General features: G+C 39.7%; 1 long non-coding RNA gene across 1 annotated transcript; it reads left to right on the plus strand.

The window, feature by feature from the left end:
- The first annotated feature begins 2,542 nt into the window (after positions 1-2,542).
- Positions 2,543-19,810, plus strand: LOC117831357. Its single transcript, XR_004634980.1, has 3 exons — positions 2,543-2,621; positions 18,566-18,837; positions 19,008-19,810. It is a non-coding gene; the product is annotated as an uncharacterized LOC117831357 (long non-coding RNA).
- The last annotated feature ends 2,632 nt before the right edge of the window (positions 19,811-22,442 follow it).

The raw sequence follows: 22,442 nt of genomic DNA on the forward strand, positions 1-22,442 counted from the left end.
CCAGTTTGTTCTCAGCCGGTCCTCGCCCTTCTCATTCTCTTTTGTCAGGGTTGAATGTGTCCCTCTGACAACACCCTTGGCCCCAGCCTGGCCCCCCAGTAAAATTGGTCTAGAACTGCCACTGCAAAATATGGCCTGAAAAAGTAGTGATGAAATGGTTTAACGTGGGAAAAAAGGTGATGTCTGAAAGGTTGAATGATTGCATCAAATTGGATGAATTGGTGAATCCTGAAATGCAACACTAAAATGTCAAGTAATGAACATCTTTCCTTTTCATTAAATTTGTCTTTCACAAAAGACGTTCCATCCCAAAAACTCATTCAATGACATCTGACTTAAAAACCCCATTTAAACATTAAGAAAGTTTTGAAGGCCACTCAAAGCACTGTAGCAAACATGGTGCAGCAGACAGTCGGAGAAGACTGGTCACTTCAGAATGAGACACAGTGCAAAGGCTATTCCATTCCATCAAGCAGACTGACGGCTGTTTTTTACTCCGGGAGGACAGTGTCAGATTTGTGACGGAAAATATGGCACATTGATCCGTGATGTCATTCTGCCTTCAACCACTTTAACAAGGAGTGTCGCTCTCAGCTTCTTAACATTGCAGCTGTAAAATATGTCAGCTGTTGCCTGAGTCTGAACTGAAACAGAACATTTGTGAACACACCCACATGTCTGAGATGTGTTTTTTTATGCTGTCATGAAACCAGGAGTATGGACTGCAAAAAAAGGAAAACTGTACACACTCACAGCCATATTTTTAATGAAAGCTACTGAAATGAGCCAGCAATAGGGGACATCTTTGACGGCCTCACCATCTCTGATGTGGAATAGTTGTAGCTTGGAGGCTTTTTATTGAGCTTTTTCACTCTCGCACTGAATATGTGATTTTATCACGACACTAAAACCCACTAAAAACCCTCTGAGAGTGTTGTGTCTTTCCAGGATTTGCAACAGATACTTCTCATGGAAAACTAAATGTAAGTAACATCCAGATATTGCTCTGCCCTAATCTCTCCCCTCTAAAGTTAAGGCTTTTTGCAGTTTATTTGTCAACTTGATGTTTACAGCATTTTACGCTGTTAAGAGTGTAAATTGGTGCAGCTGTCTCAATTCCCTGAGTGATAAAGAGCTCATTTTCACTGCTGTGAGTGTCATCACAGTGTTGGGATTGGAGCTTGGAAAGGACTGAGCATCCACAGCTACCAGCGAGAACACAATGTATTGTTTTGCAAAGCTCAATTTGGGGGGTATACAATGGTCAATCTGGTCTCTATTCATTCGAGGTTAGCACAGTAATGAGCTCTCTAATGGTACGTGTTGTCCAGAGATAAACTAGGGTTAAGTAGATATCAATGATCTGTTTAGCATGCAGCTTTGAGTCTTCAATATCATGTAAAAACACTGTTTCATAGAATTAAATTTGTAAAGAGTAGTTATAATGTAAACGTAATCATTGCCTAGAGTGCGGTCATACTATTCAAATGCATTAATATTTTACAGTCTCATGACCGTAGTATGAACTGAAGTGTTTTTTTAACTTTATGTAGATAGTTAATTGCAAGATTGCCAATATGGATGCCAATAGAAACATAGTCTATCCTTGAACATTTACCTGGTATGTTTAGAAACAACATTTTTGCACCTATAGGTGTGTAACTTGAAATGTAGCCAAGAAAAATTATCTGGCACCATCTTTGAAGAGTTAACATGCCTGTATGGTCATTGCTTGGTCAGGTTGACATTAAACAAGGACCACAACCCTCCTTCCATTAGAAAAGGTGACAGACAGCAGAAACTGCTGTGTGTGTTTATGGCCCTGTATTTAATACCTCAATGGCCTGAATAACGCCATCTGCTGGAGGTTTTATTTCTAAACACCACCTGCATACCATAACTCTTTGCCCAAGTCGAACTCCACCCATAGGAAAGTTCCACTTTTAAAGGGCCGGCTGTTTCCCAACACCTGTTTGACTTCTTGATAAAGGCATGATGCAGAAAAGTGTAACTGTGTGTTCTTAGGTTAACTTGACCAGGCCATGAAAATAAAGGCATTTTAACTATTGTAAAGAAGGTGCTTTTCATTTTTTCTTGGTTTTCTATGACTGCATGTATCCCTTTCCAATGAGAACCAATAACTTATACATTTTTTGAGCATAGAAAGTGCTCCTTCCTCCAGATGTACCCATAGCTTTAACATTTGGTGACAGGCCTTGTAATTAATTAATTGCATATATTGTTTTGTGTGTAAGAAGCACTACATCATACTCACCTTCTTGTTTTTTTAGTACTTCACCATTCAATTGCACTTAACTCTTATTAAATAAAATCAACCTTAAGTGATTATTCACAGTCTACTCTTTTTTTAACCCTGCTCCTGTTCAACACACACACACACACACACACACACACACACACACACACACACACACACACCTCTGCTCTTTGACAACAGCTGATTGCCCCCATCTAAACACTCCACTTGGTATGACCCGGTGATGTCAGCAATGAGATCACCAACAGTTTAAAACCAAGGAAGTGCCAAGTCAGCCTTTTTCCAATTGAAGTGATGGGGGCAAACAAAGTACTGTGACGTGTACACCTGCAGCTTACTGAAGGTAACTGACAGCTGCTTGTTTTTTCACTTTAAAGCTACTGTGAGGAACACATTAACTCCCAATCTAAAGAAGGGCTGTTAAACCCATGTAACTCACTTGGTTACAGTTGTGACAGACATTTAACACTATATACAGAGATAGTTGTCTCACTGATGGTCTGGTTAAATTTTGCAGCTCATACAGAGGTATTAGTTTTAAAGTCATTCTGATTCATCAACAGCTAAAACATCCCAACAAGAGCTTTAACAAACACTTGTGCTCAGATTTAAACTGTAACATAAGGCTTCTGCAGTCAAACCAGTCATAGAAAGAGATGAGAAGTATCAACAGTAGTAAACACTTGAAAATTATTGTGCTGTAGTTCGTTTGAAAAATATATATGGGTCAAGCATTGCAAAAAGTAGGAGCTCCCACTCCCACTTTGTCTTCTTCTCCACCCTCCATATTGTTCAAATCAGGTCACAGAATGTGCACCAAACATCATTGAGTTCAGTTTGGAGGAAGGCTTGTATATTGCCACTAAGACAAACTGATTTTTTGTCACACATAGAGATAAACTGAGGTGGTACTTTTTTTCTGTAAACCCTGAAAATTATGAGACATTTTGGAGAAATGCAGGGCTGCCGGGGAGTCATAACACGGTATTATCGCACACCTTCTCTAAACTTTAGGTGCTATCCCTGCCTGTAAGGATTGATGACAATACAATTCACATAAAAAGCTTGACATGGTGGAATTAAATCTGCCTCCAAGAAATCCCTGGTACATTTTTTTCTTCTGTATAAATTCATTTATAATGTGAGACTGAGGATTATATTCTCAGGTGCTTTATCATTCACAATCCCTGTTATTCATTGTCAGAGTTTAAGCAGGTTCTGAGGTGCAGAGACATTTTTATCAGGGATCCTGAATTCTCTTCTTGTGGTAATAAAGATTTCCCTGCCTCTTTAAATCCCTCTTCCAGGGGTTCTCTCTCCCCTCTGCCTGATAATTAAGTCAGTATATGAGCCGTAAAAGCCGAACTCTCCTGAAATAAACCCTGAGAATTCTTCGCCATCTGCTTCTCTCCTCTCCATCTCCACTGCTGCCTCGCAACATTGCAGTTATCATCTGGATAGCTGTTACTTCTGGCATGATCAATATCCTAACACGCACTGCAAAACACATTCACAGATGTGCATTCAGACTAAATGATCCATCAAGACACTATAATCAATAGATATCATAATAGATTGAGGACTGGATACACGGTTAAGTGTTAAGATCTTTTACTGATAAATCCTTCTTTATTTTTAGATGCAGCAAAAGCGGGATATTAAGATTTTGGATCTCAAAGGTTTATTTGTTTTGTTGTTTCTTTTACATATACAAGTAGGATGTGCTTTTAGCTTTCTCTCAATGAAAGTGAATACATCCAAACCTTCCATTAGGGATGTGATCCTTCATGATACATCTACAATTCCATAATTTCAAACCTGGAGAGGTGACTCATTTGTATTAAGGATAACTCTATTAATATATGTTTTGTATATAATGGACAGCGTCACATAATTTCCACTCATTGAGAGCTTTGAAGCCAAAAGACCACCTCCACAGGGGCTGACATATTCTGTTGACATTGAAGGTCCCTCAGGCGGATACAGTCAAGAGCAGAGCAGATTCTTGTGTTGATTTGAAGCAGAGTCTTATGGCCATAGAAAGTTCAGTGACGCTAGTGCTCAGGTTTTTTTTATTATTTATCTCACTGTTCCTCCTCTACTCTGCTGATCCAGGATCCAGCTGATCCAGAACTCTACAATACCCTGCAATCGTCAAGAGAGCTGTCACTCATGGTGTCACATCCCCTCTTTTTATGGTTCAATTACTTATTAAAACTTGACTTCTCATAAAAAAAAATGCAATCTTGGACATAAATCAGCATGATAAGAAATGTGACATGAATAACAGACACTATGTTTAGAAAGCTCACACATTTTTATGGCCTCTGTTCCTATCTGTTAACATTAAGGAAGTGAGGTTTATGACCTATACTGCAGCCAATCAGTAGGGGGAGCTCTAAATATTTTTGCTCCATGGCCACACTTATGTCATCCATTTCAATATATATTCTGTTATTTATTAACACATTGAGTTCAGGCTTCAGTGAGCTATACTAATTAATTTATGGCTACACATATACTTACAATACAACATTATGCTCTACCTAACAGCACATCAAATTACTTCTACTACTTAGGTTTTGTGATTCGGTTTCATTAAGAGCTTCAGATAGATTGCTGTAACCAGCTTTGATATCACTGACCTTGGGAGCTTTATCAAAATTTTAAAAAAGGCTGTGTAGAAATGGGAATATATTGCAATATATGTGCAATATCCTGCTTACCTCACCATCCATGTTAAGTGTGGGATGAAAGAACCATCACTTTTTACATCTCTCATGAAGCCAATAGATACAGAAATACTGTAGTGACAAAAAATTGCAAAGCAGAAATTCATTCATGCATTAAAATGATGTGAACAGGTGCCATATGCACATGATTTAAAGAAGAGATAATCATTTTACATCCCCTTTAGTTTGAAGGTGCATTGTCATTGAAAATAGGTAAAGTTCATTGGGGGGTAAAACAGACAAGCACAAATCCTGGTCATCATTCATGTGTCAAACTTTTTGCATCATGATCAGTGCAGTTCTTCCCCATGTAGTGTAGCATTGGAATTATGTAAATCATACACATTCTAACCACCCCATGATCACTCTCTCTTCACTGTGTCTCTACTGTTGGAATGTGCAAGGTGTAAATGAATGGGCTGTCTCGTGCATAATTGGAAGCATCCATTGATTAATGATTTCTCGCAAGCAGGCGTCAGAATTAGCAGCTCGTGCTGAGAGGGAGGATTCTGTATAATCAGCCCATTTGCTCCAATTTCCATCCTTTAAGGGCGCCAAGATTGTCGTGTTGCCGCAAGCTCACATTGTTTAATGTGAGGCAATCATTAGAGCCATGGTATGCTTGAAAATCAAATTCCCTTTGTTACATTTAAATGAATCTCTGGTGGATGTGACGTTTTTCTTTATTAAAGGAAAACACAATTAGATCTACCAGAGGCATCATGGGAAAACACTGTCAGTTTTTTCAAGGCAAATTTCTGCTTGATGTACGTATACTAGATCAAGATCTCGTTTGAGATGTTGTGAACCATATGGACTATAACAAAGGTCCCTCTCAGTCATTTTTTCATCAAGACATAATGTAATCAGAATAATCCCATTTTTTATATTTAATTCAGAGAACAGTATGGCTTTAAGATGGATGACACGCAAAAATGTGCTTGTGCTCGGTTCGGTTATGGCTTACAGCACCAGTGTTGCTCCCTGCTCTCTCATATGCCGCTTTTCGACCAACGCAAACTGGGTTGTATATCCGGGCTTGCGCTCGCGCTGGTTCGGAGCTGGATGAATTCTCGAACCAGCGTGGCACCTGTTTTTTTTTCCTGCTCGCTCGAGCCCGTGGAAGAGGCACGTCATGAAGTCAGATTTAGGTGACTGCTTTTCCCAGCAGCGCTAGCGCAAAATGTTATTCACAACAACAACAGTGACGGACAGCGACAGCTTATCTCCTCAGCAGACCACTGCTTTGCCTTGGAATCCATTACTCTTTTTTTCATTTTTAGCTGCAAGACAATGGCGGAAACACAAATCACGGCAAACCCGCCCCCTGCCCCTCAGCCTGACTTAAGCCGTTCGCTGTTCTAGACCAGCAAAGAGTTGGAGCCACTCTGGAACTGGTTTTCCCGGGCAGGAGCCGGTTCACTCATAGCTGAAACACGAAAAACCGGTTCTCAATTGCAAGGCCTGAAATGCTAGCGGAGGGCTGAGAGTCTACATCTTTCTTCATACTTGGACATGTGTTGCTGTGCTTACATTAGCAAATTAGCACTAAACATAACCCACAGCAAATAGTAAAAGGATTAATTAGCTTTGTAGATATTGGCCTAAACCATTCAACAAATTCACTACAGTCTCCTTAGCAAAGTTTGTAATGTTCAGCTACACTTTAACCAAGATACCAGTGAAGTTTAGGCAGCTGTTGACACATTTAGGTCTTCATGGACTTTAATAACAGCTTATTTTATTGTGTTGACAAATAGCTTGAGAGAATAGGTGACATTAGTGTACATCTTCTGGCTTCTGTTCCTGTCTGACTACATTGAACCTTATGACTTGCATAGAAACATAACTTCATAACTAAAGTTACAAGTTTTGGTAAAAGTATGATAGACTTTTAGCACCAGCATCAATTAACTCATGCTGACTATATCTAGAGTTAGCTACAACACTCAGATTGCTGGGCATCTAGCAATCCTGTTAGCATTCCTCCTCTTTCCCTTTTTCCCAAGTTATTTGTATGGGCATTTTGCTTTCTTGATAGGACAGCTAAGGGGAGATAGGAAGTGTGGGAAGCTTGTAGACAAGTCCGACAAACTACCAGGTGGCGTCTCCCTACAACATCAGTGTGAAACTGTTGTATAAATCATTTACATTTCTAATAGAGGTTCATAGTGTGAAACTAATGTATATTAGGACAGGGCAGTCCTTAATCTTCAGCACAGAACCCTTGGACCACAATATCCAAGGTCAGTGAGAACTAGAGCAGAGTGGCTTGGCTAACTAAACTGTAAACAATGCTAAGGATCAGCATCCTCCTAGTGAACCCATCTACAAATATGACCAAATTAACACAACTACAAACAGGGTCCAAATTCAATTTCATAGTCTGACAGAGGATACTTTAAAGAGCTGCCATTTATTTTCAGAATTGGATAGGAAACAAAAAAAGCATAATTAAAGAAATTAATATATTTTAAAGCTTGCTAACAAGCTAAAAAGCTAATCTATGGTGTGCAGTAGGTCAAGCCTTCTTGTGGCAGCAGGCTGAGGTTTAGTTGGGATCTTCAATGTGCCCTAAGGCTTTGTCGCAGGTAGTTTCACCCATTAGGAATCTTCATATTTTTTTAAGATCAACTAAGGGAAGTAGCTCATCCCAGGTGAAAAATATGCAGTCTGATGTTGTGAACTGTCCTACTGTTCAGAGCCAATCTCTGAATTTTAATCACCTGGCTGGCCTCTTTCTTATCCTGCTTGTCCTGCATTGTTAACTTTCCTGCTGTCAGATTTTTACAACAGGAACACACCCCCTGAAGCTAGAATATGATTTCAGGCTAATCACTCTGTATTGTGTTGAAAGGAGCGCACACTGATTTGAATAAAATTGTACTTAATCCAAGCTCCCTTCAGCAATTTTTACCATGAGGACACTAATGCAAAAAGATGAAGTTACAAAGCAATCCAGAAAGTGTTCGCCTTGTTTCAGTCCATTGAGAATCTGCTGGCAGGTATTCTGTGTGACATTGCTAAAATGCTGTTGTGGGAAATTCTGCAAAATACCATCTGCCAAAATGCAACAGTGACTTATTTATGTGGTTGCCAAGATTTTGTCCAGTTAAGCATCCAATTAAAGCATGTGTGGGATCTCTGTGTGTGGAAATCTGCAAGTGTGCATAGTTGTCACATTAAAAAAAAAAAGTACCTAGTTTATCGAGTTGGAGGCCTCAGGGCTCAAGAGAAATAGAGTAAAAATTCCCTACAGGCAAATTCACAATCAACAGGGTAGCTGTGATCCCATTTACACATATTTTCCATCATTACACACATACAAACACACATACACATGCAGTCCTTAAGGCCATTTATCACTTAACTTGAGTGGAAGCTTTAACTGTAGGAGCCTGAATGCAGGTCACAATGTTTGTAGTAATTTAAGTTCATGTGCCAAACAATAATTTACATACTTGATTCATTTCCTAAAGATTCAGAGAAATATGTATCGTATTTATAGATGCTAAAGGTTAAAGTTCATACTTCTGCAATTCTATATGCTAAGTGGTTTCTTTCATTTATAATTTATGTGGGTTTGTTCCATGTGTAGAGTGTCAAGCTAAGGCTTGAGTCAGTGGAAACCAACAATAACCCTTCTTTATTCTTTGTTCAGCCTTATGCCAAAGGTGAAATGTTGACATACATGTGCTTGTCTGCTGCAGGAATTCTAAATAAGAGTCACAGCTGTTTCGAAACCGCCTACGATGCTAGTAGTTGGTACTAATTGGGCCAAAATTTTGAATGCAGTATGTGAACAAGAGCAAAATCTGCAGTACGCTAAAACTACCCAGGTGTCATACTGATTCGTAAAATTTCTCAGTATGCGGCCGACTAGTCTCCCTTGCGTATTGTCTCCCGCAATGCACAGTGCTGACATTCCGCTTCTTCTCTATTCACTTTGTGAGGTGCGGTGAAAATGATCACCACGTCCTAACTTTTTAAATCATAAGTAATAGTAATAATCCATCCATCCATCCATTTTCTTTCGCTTATCCGGGGTCGGGTCGCGGGGGTAGCAGTCCAAGCAAATTGACCCAGACATCCCTCTCCCCGGCGACACTTTCCAGCTCCTCCTGGGGAATCCAGAGGCGTTCCCAGACCAGGCGGGAGATATAATCCCTCCACCGCGTTCTGGGTCTACCCCGGGGCCTTCTCCCAGTTGGACGTGCCCGGAACACCTCTAAAGGGAGGCGTCCGGGAGGCATCCTTATCAGATGCCCGAACCACCTCAGCTGACTCCTTTCGACGCGGAGGAGCTGCGGCTCTACTCCGAGCTCCCTCCGGATGTCCGAGCTCCTGACCCTATCTCTAAGGCCGAGCCCAGACACCCTTCGCAGGAAACTCATTTCAGCCGCTTGTATCCGCGATCTTATCCTTTCGGTCATGACCCACAGCTCATGACCATAGGTTATTATAGTAATAATAATAATATTATTTGTAGAGCAGTTTTCAAAAAACAAGTTACAAAGTGCTTTACATAAAATAAAACCGGCAGATAAAAACACACAAGTCAAGATAAAGAAATAAAACATATTTTGAAGGACATCAAATTCCCCTAAAATAACTCTAAAAGAATACAATTATTTTAAAATATATTTCTTAAGACAGTTAAAAAATAAAATCAAGTCAAATAAAATTCTGATAAAATCCGGGAAGGCTCTGTGATAAAAGTATGTTTTAAGAAGAGATTTAAAAAGAGCTCACTGACTCAGCAGACCTGATCTCCTCGGGTAGATGGTTCCAGAGTGTCTGACCCCTCACTGTAAACCCTTTTGTGTTCATTTTTGTGTTAGGAATCCACAGTAAACCTCTGCCCGAGGATAAGTGACACTAAAGAAGCAGTTTGCTATCAGCTTGGCCATTGTTTACTTCCACTTTCCAAAACAGGAAATCCAGCGATGCCTGACCCAGCATACTGCAAAACAGATCCAAAAGAACAGTCATACTACAGACTACCTTCAAACGCAGTAAGCAGTACTGCATACTACATTATTAGGTAATATGTAGCAGGCGGTCTGGAAAACAGCCATAGACTTAAACTTTTGCCTCTGACTTGAAGTGTAGGATAAGATAAAGCGAATTTACATTAATTCACAAAGATGGAGCCAAAATTATCTTTCAATCAAATTAAAAGCAAAAACAAGAGAACTTATTCTATCTGTTTTCTTATGTCATGAAAAAAATGAAATGGCAGCTCAAGTTAAAGTTCTCAAAATTTGAAGTCTTTGTTGACTTGCCAACACCTGTGGTTACCACGGTAACAGCAAGCGCAGTCTGAAACCCAAAGAAACTGTCCTTGAGCTGCTAATTCACTGCAGCCACTAAACTCCCGCTGCTTTAATAATTAAATACTGAATTGCTGTCTATCTGAATAAGTTGGCAGTTGGCAAGAAGAGGCTCGCCAGGGAACTTGAAGTTTCTGGATAGAGTGTACTTTCTGTTCAGAGTCTTGTAATAACCTGAAGTTACTTGCTGTGGTGTGAAGTGAGTTAGCCTCTTACATGTAACATGGACACAGTGTGACTCTAATGCAACTAATGCTGACTAACGATGCTCCACATATCATCCAACAGCGGAAAGTTTTAAAGTGATCGGCTGTTTTGATACACATATTGACTGACTGTCTTGACTTGTGGATGCATCCTTGGCATTTATCCATTGATGGCAGTAACTGTGAGATGTTCTATCATATGGAGACGCATGAAGGAGCTGCAGTAGGATCACATTTGCATCAGCAGATAACATATAAAAAGTAATGGTCAACATTGAATAGATAACCAACACTGAGGGCTATGACAAACAACATTTAGAGTGGAATTTCTCCTCAAAATCACATTTTTAAAGGATTATTTTGTAGAATTAAATATGTCTTAGGGTATATTTAATGCTGCCATAACTATGATTTCTGTAAGGCCTGGCAAAAACTGCAATTGTAATAAATCGTTGCACAACCAAAGCTCACAAACCCTGTGTTTACACTGTGCGTGATGAATCAGGACAGAGCGGTGACAGTTGTCAAAGTTTCTTTTGACAGCTCTGACAGGCAGAAGTTGAAGTTAGAGAAAACGACTTCAACAATAAATATAAAGTACAATTATCCTCCTTCTGAAATGTCAACAAAGAAGCTTTGTCCACATACTTGTTCCATTACTTTCACAGTACTCCATAACATCACCTGAGATGCCAGTTAGTGCCAATATGCAAAATCAACCTAAATCTCACATCAACATCCTCACTACAAATCCTTTTTACTTGGAACACACGGGCAACATTTCATCCTTGATATATGCTGCTACAAGCCTATTTATCTCAGCCTTTGTTGATACCTCCTAGTGTTGTTCAAGATCAAGCCTGGGCTGCATGGTTGGTGTCAGCATCATGCTTTTATCTTGAGCTTCACTCATTGTCCAGGGGTCTTAAACCACCAGCTTTGTGTGAATATGTTACCTTTGCAGGTGCTTGGAAAGATTAGATGTCGAGTTTGTAGCTGTGGAAAGTTGTTTCTGATACTATGTCAATTTTTTATGCAGTCCATGGATAATATGGTACTATCAGACAATGTCTATCATTTTGTGCATGCACAAACAGGAAAATAAGCTCTGAAGTTGGGGAGTTGGTTTTTGGATCTGCTTTCACTGCAAGGGCAAGCTGTTATCTGACCAGACTGATGTGGCCTCGATTGGCTCTTGTGTCCTTCTGTATACTGCACGGCAAACAACGCTTGATTGAGCCGGAAATTCAGCCCAACTTTAAAATCAGTCATGTGACTCAAACACAGGGCTGGAATCTGCTTCAGTTCTTTCAGTATGTGGCCAATGTGAGTAACTGTTTTTAGTTTAAACTTGCAATTCACAAGATGTAGCTACAATACTGGACAAGCTATCAAGTGTAGAACACTAAATTACCCCATATTTGATGTGTTCCCCATCAAAAGCAATACCTCATCTTCTTGTAGCAACTAAAGCTCGGATCAAAAGCAAACTTTTTTTATTTGTTTATTCAGGCAACTCATGCAACATGCACAACATTCAAACAAGAACACGACTTCTCTTCACAAAGAGTTATAAGTGCTTCATCCACTCAGATGAAACTGTGCCCCTGAAGATAATCCAGGCAGCGATTATGTTTGTATTCACAATGTAATTGGCAGAACTAATTAGCTGTAATTAAATTTTATTTTCATAAGTCTGGATTGTTCGTTCAAACAACATCAGTATTCATGAAGTTAAAAGTTGATGATTTCAGGATAGAAGTCACACTGTTGCTGTGTAGAAGGAAATATTTGCAGCTCTAAAGGGATTTGCACAGACAGTGCTCTCCCTCTCTTTTCCAGTCAGATAACATATTTGTTTCACATTACTAACATAGAACATCTCATTACTGGAATGCATCATTAATAAACACTTTCTTGTTTGGAAGCGTTATTTACAGCTGACTAGTTTCCATGCTTTATGAATGAGATCCAAATGGAATGTTAACACCAGCCTTCATTCCCTCCCTCCCTTATTGCTCCAGTTAAAACATAAATTTATACTAATCATAATTTTCTCAAACAAGAAGCCCCATGTTATTGGAATCCCAGAGAAAATGTTCATAATATTGCGTCATATTGTATTATATTATCGTGCAGCACATCATGCTGCAGGGAGACATCAGGGCTGAATCAAATGGTATCGATCTGTTGACTGCTTGCAGTAGATGAGGTACACACCCCCAGACATTAGCCATACCTCACATCCAAGGGCAAAGGTTTCATCAAAGCTTTAGGTGGCTAGGCCAAAGTTATTTATCTCTCTCAGTATATCAAAAGGGTAGGGGGGGAAAGCTTGTAAATGTACAGCAAATGGATTTGGGTTGGTTTAAAACGATGATTTAAAGTGTAAACAGTGTTTCAACTAAACCTGCAAAGCAAAATAGAAAAGAAAAGTCAATAAAAAAGAGTTTAATGTTTTAAATTTAATGATTTTTTTATTTTCAATGTACTGTATTTGTTCTTGGTCTTTCCATCTGTGATAGGACTCTGCAAGCAGGAGACAATTTTCCACCCTAGTGGACGATAAAGAAAGTAAACCAACCAAACAATAAACAAATCAATCTGTGGGATAGAAGGCATGCCCTCATTTTTCTCAATATCTATACCATTATCATGAAAGACAACAATACCTTGAAAGGGATTTTCATCCCATATATAGAATAAACAGCAAGGAATAGAGCAGCAAGGAATCAAACATAAAGTGATGAGAAAGAAATCTGAAGCGCTTTCGATGGACTAAGAAAATAGCTGCATACAAACCCTCAGATCTCAAACCCTACATGCAGAATCAAGGCCAGAAGAAATCAAAGCTGAGGAGAGTGTCATGTGTTTTTGATGCCACAGCATCATGTCTGATGAATGCATGGTGTCCCTATCCCGTTTGTTCTCTGTATATTCCATGGTTGCCTCATACGGCAGTCTTTTCAAGTAAAAAAAAAAAAGAGGTCAAAGAAATAAGCCCATAAAAGCCATATTTCCCAAAGTCAGAATATGAGCAATCTTTTTAATCTCTTCAGCTGTTCTATTTTCAAGCATCAAGCTGACCCATGACAAGTGGCTTGGCTTTTTTTTTTTTGGCAGTACCACTTCACAAAGAACTTTTCTTTGTTTCTGCTACATCACTTCTTACACCTTCCTCCATGACTGAACTTCAAACGCATGTTCTCTTCCTCTCTTTCGTTACTAATGCTAGAAGTGTTCAAACTGTTGAAGTAGCCCTTGATAAACAGCCCAGGGATAACCTAAAATTGAATACAATATGTGTTAGCATCAATCAATCAATCAATCAATCAATAGACCGTACTCTGTTATATTATCAACAAAGACCCAACATCAAGACAAGGTAAGACTCAGTCTTATTTCATCTTAAATCGACCATGAGCAGAGCACTTTGCAGTATTTAGCAAGTTACAGCAGCAAAGAAAAACTTCCTTTAACAGGCAGAAACCTCCAGCAGAACCAGACTCATGTTAGTTAGCCATCTGCCTAAAGATGATAGTGGTTAGAAGTATAGCAGTAGTTGTTGCCGCTGGAGTCTGGCATGAATAATGTCTTGATTGAAGAAATTTTACCAGAAAATTGAGCTTACCCCATTGGCAGATTAAAATCAATTCGGCTCTTATTTCAGGCTTGTATTACCTTTACTAAGTCATTTATCTGAACTTTTCTGGTTAATTTGGCTTCTATTATTTCTAATAAGGCATTTTTTTACTAGGAATAATACTATAAAACACTTGCTTACTTGCACTTTTTGCTGTGTAAAAATCCCAAGATAGCAGCAAGGGAATTTTTAAACTAGGACAAAGAAGAAGCTGCTAATTAAAGCGCCTATCTCTAATTGTATATTCCTGTTTCTTGATGTTCTGCGTGTACATACGGATTCAGTGCATTGAAGATTTTTTCTGATCTGTAAATTGAATGCCTGGTGGAATAAATGATAATTATACAAGTCTGCCACAATTTAAAGTACCTTTAAGGCTGTTATAAAGCTGTCTCTTTTAAGCTGAAGCAGAGGGCCTGAAACACTCTCCCACAAAATAACAATAAGCCCAATGCCTAGAAATGACTTTGTGCCTTACACTACATACATTATTTAGATGTCTGGTGTGCATTGGTGGTCTTTGTAGTCCAAGCTATAATCAAGAGGTTCCTTACACCACCTTCGAATCCCACAGGAACACCTTTGGAAAATTATGTGGAGGCTGCCATGATTACCCATTGCCCCTGTGCACCCAGCCTGGATAACTTACAAGATAATTCATGTGCAGCTGCCAGCAGTGTTGTGTTTGCACATGACTACCTTGCTCTAATTCCCAGTCATACAGCCCCAAATTATTTTCTGTCACACTATATAAAAGATTATACTGTGGCTATTATTAATTATGCATAATAATGCACGTTGCAATGGTATCAGAGAATTTAATACAGAGAAGAAAAAGCTGCCAACTACACAAGAAAAAAAGCCCTCAGGGAGTCATTCTCTGTCTCCCCGACTGCAAGAAATTCAATCTGTGACGTTTTGACTAAATTAGAAAATTGAGTACGGCAAATAAAATATTTATTTACATTCCACTCATCCATTGTGGATGCCTGCCAGCGTCTGAAACAAGTTTTTCAGAGACAGCAGCCTCCAGACTACATAATTCCTAATACTATTCATCTTTGCCTTTTGCTGACAATCTAAAAACAGTTTCTTTTTCGTGTCCAGTTTTAGAATAGCTAGTATTGTGTGGTTCCACTGTCTGTCAAGTGCCATGAGAGTTTTCCAACCAACATATCATTTCTATTCTAACGTGTTTGCAGGCCACCAGTCATGCATTTTTCAAAAATACAGACCCTCTCACTTATTCAGCATTCTGTCAGGGAGAGCTGTGTGGCAGAATTCAATTTACTGCTCTGCACAGCCTGCTGAAGGCAAAGAATGCTGCCCGGCTGTCGCTTATAAATATGGATTTGGCCCGCACTAACTGCTATCAGAGTGTTCTGGAAGGCCCCAGTTCCCCTCTAATGTAAAGAGTGTCATGTGTGTGTACTCATGGAGAATCTTGGCATGTGAGCGGCGTGTTTAGAATCGCCGGTCAGACTGATTAGGAAAGCTCAGATTGCTCTCCTACGTTTGGTCACACTTTCCTTCATGCAGAGGGCATTTTTCCCCCTGCACGAGTGTGAACGACTGTGCCAAAAATACTGAATCACTGACAGGCAAGATGCCCAGAACAACTTTATGTGATAACTTCCTCCTCTCTTCCACAAGACCCCTAGCCAGTTTGACAGCCCTGGAGCAGATGGAACCGGAGACTTCCACTGATAAACTCCCACTGTGAATCTTGAGAGTATCATGGATCAGACACAACAGGTCACAAGACAATGCAACTGTGTTGCAGAGCGTTTTCCAAACACTGGAGACTTGGTGCACAGTAGGTCGAAGGTTTATGGTGTTTTGAGTCGGGAAGGGTCTGGAAAGTCAGGAGGAGACGGAGAGAGTGCCAGGTAGCCACAGACAGGTCATTTCCCATCCATGCAGGGGGCAGAAGCTCTAAGCTGTGCAGCCCTGGAAACAAACCATACAGAAGCTGGGGATGCACCCACTTGCTTCCGCCACTAAACCATTCTATCTCACTATCCTCTCGGAGGTGAGGAGACTTCAGTCGAGTCAGCAAAACCCTGATAAAAATGACACCTTGTGGTTTGTGCAATACTTTGATACTTTATCTTAATTTTGAAACAAAAACGTAGTTTCTGTTTCATGGAAACCAACCTTATCTTTCCTTCCCAAACCTCTGCTCACCCAAAAGTGTTCTTTGTAAAAGTACAAGACATCTCTATTTGGGAGTCTCAATGGAGGCATACTCAGGGTGAACAAAGACATGGTGCTTTACACTCTGCACAGTAAGTATGCAGCTAAGCACAGCACGTTCCTCTGGCTTGAGTGTTTCTTTGAAATACTGTCGACAGAAAAGCAGCAAACTTCCATTTTTGTGCCTCCTGATTAATGATGTGCACACAGAAACTATGCCTGTAGAGGAACCGTTTGCTCCACTTTGTTTGGCCAAGAGCTGAGAGAAGTGTGCTAGTCTGGAGTTTCTCTCCTCTCTTCCTCCTTCCTTCCTTCTGCCCACTTCAGATAAGACGGATCTAATATCTGCAGATTAGATTATTCATTTCTTTTTTTATTAAGGGGATATGGGGTTCATTTCACAATGGACAAGGACGATAGAGGTGTGACATCATTGTTTGAGGGAAAGGACAAATCTGGCTCAATATTAAATATATGAGGAGACTGGATTTGGAGCCTTGATTTGACATTTGATATGAATGAGGAGTTGATTAGCTGTCAGTGTATGAGGCTGCGGCTTCAGTGTCCTGTGGTCTGGATCCAACTAATGAGAGGAAATTAACCGTCAGAGCATCTTAGATCTGCCTCTGATTTAACCAACTCCTATTCTACTCTCTCACCTTTCCACTCCTTTCAATCTGCACAACACTGCTCCAATCACAGAACAGTCATTGACTTGAGTTACACAGGAGAGTGATGAAGCAAGACACCTCTGTATTTGATCCAGCCTGATTGTCAGATTAGTGCCAGAGAACAGGGCTTCACGTTACACATGAGTGATGCATGATATTGACTGCACCTGTCACACAGTCTAATGACTCATGTAGAAGCATTTTTGGACTAACGGAATCTATCAGAGATATGCCACTTCAAGCACTTTAGCCTTCCTCCGTCACTAATGGTTGGTGAATGAAAATGGTCAAATCACTGTCTGCTCATGCTTGATTTATTGACAAGTCCTAAAAAAGTCTGAGGATAGGGGTTTTGTGTAGGTGAGTCACCTGAAGTCAGTCTTCATAAAAAACATAAAACAACAGAACCTTTTTTCAAATTATTGTAGAATTGAATTTAAGAACTAAAGCAATACGAGGCAAAGTGCAGCTCCGTGTTAAAAAGAGAGGTGTTCACCAACACTGTGCATCTATGTCTCTGGAGCAGGAAGGGAAGTGAAGGGTTAGATGGAGAAAGCCAAGCTTTTCTGGTAAAAAAAAAACATCCTACCACAAACCTCTTGATATTATTTAACAGCAAAGACAAACTCGGAACTTCCACCAGATCCATGTCCGATACAGATCTGTATCCAGTCCATCTCTGGTCTGGCTCGGTGCTCTCTCGTCCCTCAACAACCACCGGTTGTGTTTTAAGAACAAAGCACAGAGCAGGACTGCCGGACAGCTGGAGTCGTGAGGTTTCCTTGCAGTAATTACTGCATTAATGAATATCCGGCTCATCTCCTCATCCATGTTGTCTTTATCGACCTCTGGAAACCTCTGACCTGTTGACTCCAGGCCTGGCTTCGCTCATCATGACGGTTTGTTGTCGTAGTTCAGTGAAATACGATCTGGTGATAATGAGTGTTTCTTTCTGAAAATTAACCAGATGTTTTAATTTTGTTTTGGTGCCTGACTTCCTGTCCCACTTGATCTTCACTGTTGAGATTTATGCGTCGTGCTCCAGCTTCCGGCAACAATATAAGTCTTGCATATCTGATCCAGAGGGCATGCCTGAACGCAACAGAGCTGATCTAGTGGAAGTTAACACATTGACGGATCAGACACAGTTCTGGTGGAATTTGGCCAAAAGACATCAGACTGAAATATGGGAACCTGGGTAGTCAATAGAAGTCCAGGGTCCTGAAATCTGTGAATGAGTCTGGGGTTGTCTTTAAAAATATCAAGACATTAATATGCATTACCTTGATGAACTATTATCATGAATGTAGATGATTTGGTGAAATTGTTTTATGCTGGTACCCTTTCGGAAACCAGTATTCGAACATCATCCCAAAGGTAGTACCCCTCAGATACAAAAATAAAAAGACAATTGTATTTCATGTTGTTCGTGATGAAATATGTAACTTTGTTTAGAAATATGCTATATAAATAAAAGGTTATTATTATTATTATTGTTCATTTTAGGAAATGAGAGATGACTGCTGAGAACTCCCCGCACCCTCTGACCTCGGCTTCCGACTTCACCAGAAAATGGAGGAGTTTGAGAAACCAGCCCGCAGCTTCTGCCCATATCAAGCTACATGTGTCTACATCAGCTGCACCATCCCTGTGGATCATGTGAGTTATCATTGAGCTAACAAGACTTGATGAACTCCATACGCTGCTTTTAAGCCCATCTTTGGGGTAGAGCTCTGGTGCTGATGAAAGTCAGGGGTGGTGGCAGTGGAATATTACAGGTAACTCACAACTATAAATTAGGCTTTAATTGCCAGTGAGAGTACATTTACAGTCCAATTTTACAGTAGCGCTCTTAACATCTCTTATGGTGCCATGTGAAGCACTGTGAATCTAGTTGAGTTAACCGAGATAATAAATGTGATTTGTTTTGCCCCTTTCATGTCCACAGTGCACTTCTTTAAGTGGCAGAGTAAGAGGAATGACCTCTCATAAAATCCTAATTAAGGTAATGTGTGAATGAGCAGTGGAGCCTTGTGGATGCTGATGGTGATAAATGTCCGTCCCCCCAAAGCCACACTGAAGGTGAAAGTGGCTCTGGAGTTCAGGTAGCCCACTGTGCCTTATTACACTTGAGACACTAAGGAGGACACCGAGTCGATGCTTCTTGTGAGGAAAGAAAACAGCATTGAGCCACCAAATCTGTTTACTTTGCAGCCGGTGTTTTTCTGTGGAGACATAGCAGCGCCAATCATCTGATGAGATTCAGGGGCATATACTAAAGTAGTCACTTTGACAATTCATTCCCTGAAAGCCAAAAGTAATGTTTCCATTTTTGTCCAAGAAAGAATATCAGCTTTGACATTTGAGCTGCAATTCCCATGGAACAGCTTGTCTCTTGGCATCAAGGGCATGAAAATGAGTGACTTTCAAAGATGGCTGTGCTTTAATTTGACAATTCTAAATGTGCCTCAATGCAAGAGCCAGAATCAAGACGGTGTCTGGTTCCATCACGTTTGTTCTCTTTCACACTCATCCAGGAGAGGCCTGCTTTGTGCTTTGTTCATGATACTGACTCTGGGGCTTTCGTGATTCATTACAAAGCTGAGATTTACGGCTAGCTTATTGAAGATTCTGTGAGGAACTTTCAATTGTCACCCTTGGTTTTTTCCTTTTCTGTCAAATCTTTTGGTCACTGTGAATTTATTCAGCAGAAAATGTAAGCACCGCAAAATAAATACGGTGAAACTTCAAATAAAAGCCTGTCCCAATTAAATGCAGGGTCTCTTTTAGTGGCCAGCTACTGTTGAGTGGCAGGAAGAGGAGGGTTAATGATCAACTTGAGCATATGCAAAAGTTAATCCACAGTGTGTGGGCATGGCTTAGATCAGTGTTAAAGTTTCCCAAAAGTTGATCAAGGGGATAGCTGAAAAAATGTATGCACCGGTGAGTGACAGGGCAGGACTTTGCTGCTGCTGCTGGCTTTAAAGATTGAAATCAAAAGCTGAAATAACAATCTTTGCTGGACAAAAGTTTTGTCAAAAAACAATAAAAAACCTGTCTCCTATTGATACCTGACCCAAATAAAGGCAGGGTGAGTTCACAGATTGAAACAAAAAAAGCCCAGGCCACTAATAGAAGTTTTACGGTAATTATACCTCCAGTATTGGGGTTGTAATTTGCTCTGTCTCACACCAAAACAACAGCATCTGTCCCAGACTTTGAAAATATACCATAAAGAAGTAAATACTCTTCTCACTGATGGTCCATGTTACTCTTGTAAGTCACACAGAGGCATCAATATAACGTTCAGTTTGCTCACCAACTAAAACTCTTCACAAGAGCTCCAAAAATTAGAAAATTCTCATTCATCAACATGCTTGCATTAAGCATTCACAAAGGACCAGGAATATACACATTCATGCACGTTATCTATAAAGATTTTATTCTTTTGGTGGGGTTGAGCCTGATTTACACAAAACGCTATCAAAGCTCTTTTTTGTTATTTTAAAATCAGCTTCAGAAATTCTCAGAAGATAAAGAAAAAATTATATAAATCTAACAAATATCTTGATAAAGAAAATTAGAAACATTAATGGGTTACTTGTGAGTGGGATTATATGTAATATTTTGTAAAGAATTGAAGAAATAACAGAAGACTCACATGGGTTTAAAAAAGCAGATTATATTACCTACTGTTTAGACCCGAGAGGTACAATGGGTGAAACAAGTTCTGCATTCCATGTAGAACTGGATGAGACATTACCTACTTGATAAAGCGTTTTTCTACACTTGCTTTTCAATCATGCATCACCCTTTCAGCAATATTCATTATCAAAAAAAGAAACTGAGTCTCAGTGAAAAGTCACGAGGATGAATAAAATGGTTAATAAAAAGAATATCTGTCTTTGATTTTTTCCAAAATCAAGATCAGTCATCAATCAGTCAATATTATTTTTCTTTCAAAGCAATTTCCCTTTGCATTGCCAAAAAGATATTTGCACAGTTCACACTGCTGAGGCTTATCGAAACATGCGGCTCAATTTTCATAAAGATTCTATCAAATCACTTCTGATGGATGATCACAGTGTGCTTCACACTATCCACCTTTTTATCACTTTGTGTCATCATTCTATTTTGTTCCCCCTCTCTGTCAAAGATCCATCAGCCCCAACGGATCATTGTTTCTTCCAAGGCAAGAAAACGGCTGTCAACCTCTGTGTCTTTCCTTCACTCCCTCCTCTTTGTTCACTTCTAATTAACTGAGATTTTGCTTGGCTGAACTTCAAAAGGCCATTGGAGAAAACAGCTCTGCCTGGCTGTGAGTCACTCAATCTTTCATCTGAATTATGGGCTTTTAAAAGTCAAGGCATTATGAGATTGCCAAATGGCAAGGATAGAATACAATAATGTACCAATTATGTGAAAAATTGAAAGTTATATGATGTGAGTTCAAAGATATAAGGACCATTCAAGTGCAACTCAGGGGTAAAAAACCTGTGGTGATTCAAAAATTGCATTTGCATATGTGCAAAGATAAGATCGTAACCATTGCAAGTGCATAGCTCTTTGTTCGTTCACTCTGATTCTATCAAATTAAGTTAATTGCTCTCAGCCAAGCCTCTTTGGATGAACAAGGATATTAATACACACCACTGAAGACATAAAAAGAAGTCTTATATAACAACCTGGGAAGACATGGAAATGTAATCTGCCAGCATATTGCTGCCACCAAATATATTTCGTTTTTTGTCCTCACAAAATCAGTTTCATTTTATCACAACATATTTTCCTCGTCATTATCACACATTTCCTGTTAATTATTACCCAGCTTTCTTTCTGATCTTCTGGTTGGGTAAGAAGCTTGATTCTGATTGGTCAAAACACCTTGGCAACCCTTGACAACGCTTATTAACATTCACTAACATGAGCAACTCCAGAGGCAAACTGATCACACATCATGTCAAGTCAATCTGAAATACTTTATTCATCCCGGGGGGAAATTCAGTCAATAAAGTTGCTCCTATACACAATAAGTAAGAATATCAAATAATATTAATATAATACGTAATTAATAAGATATAAATACAAATACAATGAAAATAATGATAATAAAAGTATTTACAGACGACAAAATAAGCTATGTAGAAAAGATTCCCTGGTTGAAGTCCCCGGAGATCAGGAAGAGAGCACTCTGCTGGTCTGTCTGGAGTCTGGCTATGGCAGCATTGAGAATGTTGGACGCCGTAGTTGGGTTGGTAGAGGGGGGATGTAAACAGCTACCAGTATGACATGTGAGATCTCCCTGTGCAGAAAACATGGTCGGAGGCCCACAGTGCTCTCAGTGCTATCCTGGTCTGCCCGGACAGTCTGGAAGTAGTTAATG

Source organism: Notolabrus celidotus, chromosome 19, assembly GCF_009762535.1.
Source record: "Notolabrus celidotus isolate fNotCel1 chromosome 19, fNotCel1.pri, whole genome shotgun sequence".
In the NCBI taxonomy this organism is placed as follows: Eukaryota; Metazoa; Chordata; class Actinopteri; order Labriformes; family Labridae; genus Notolabrus; species Notolabrus celidotus.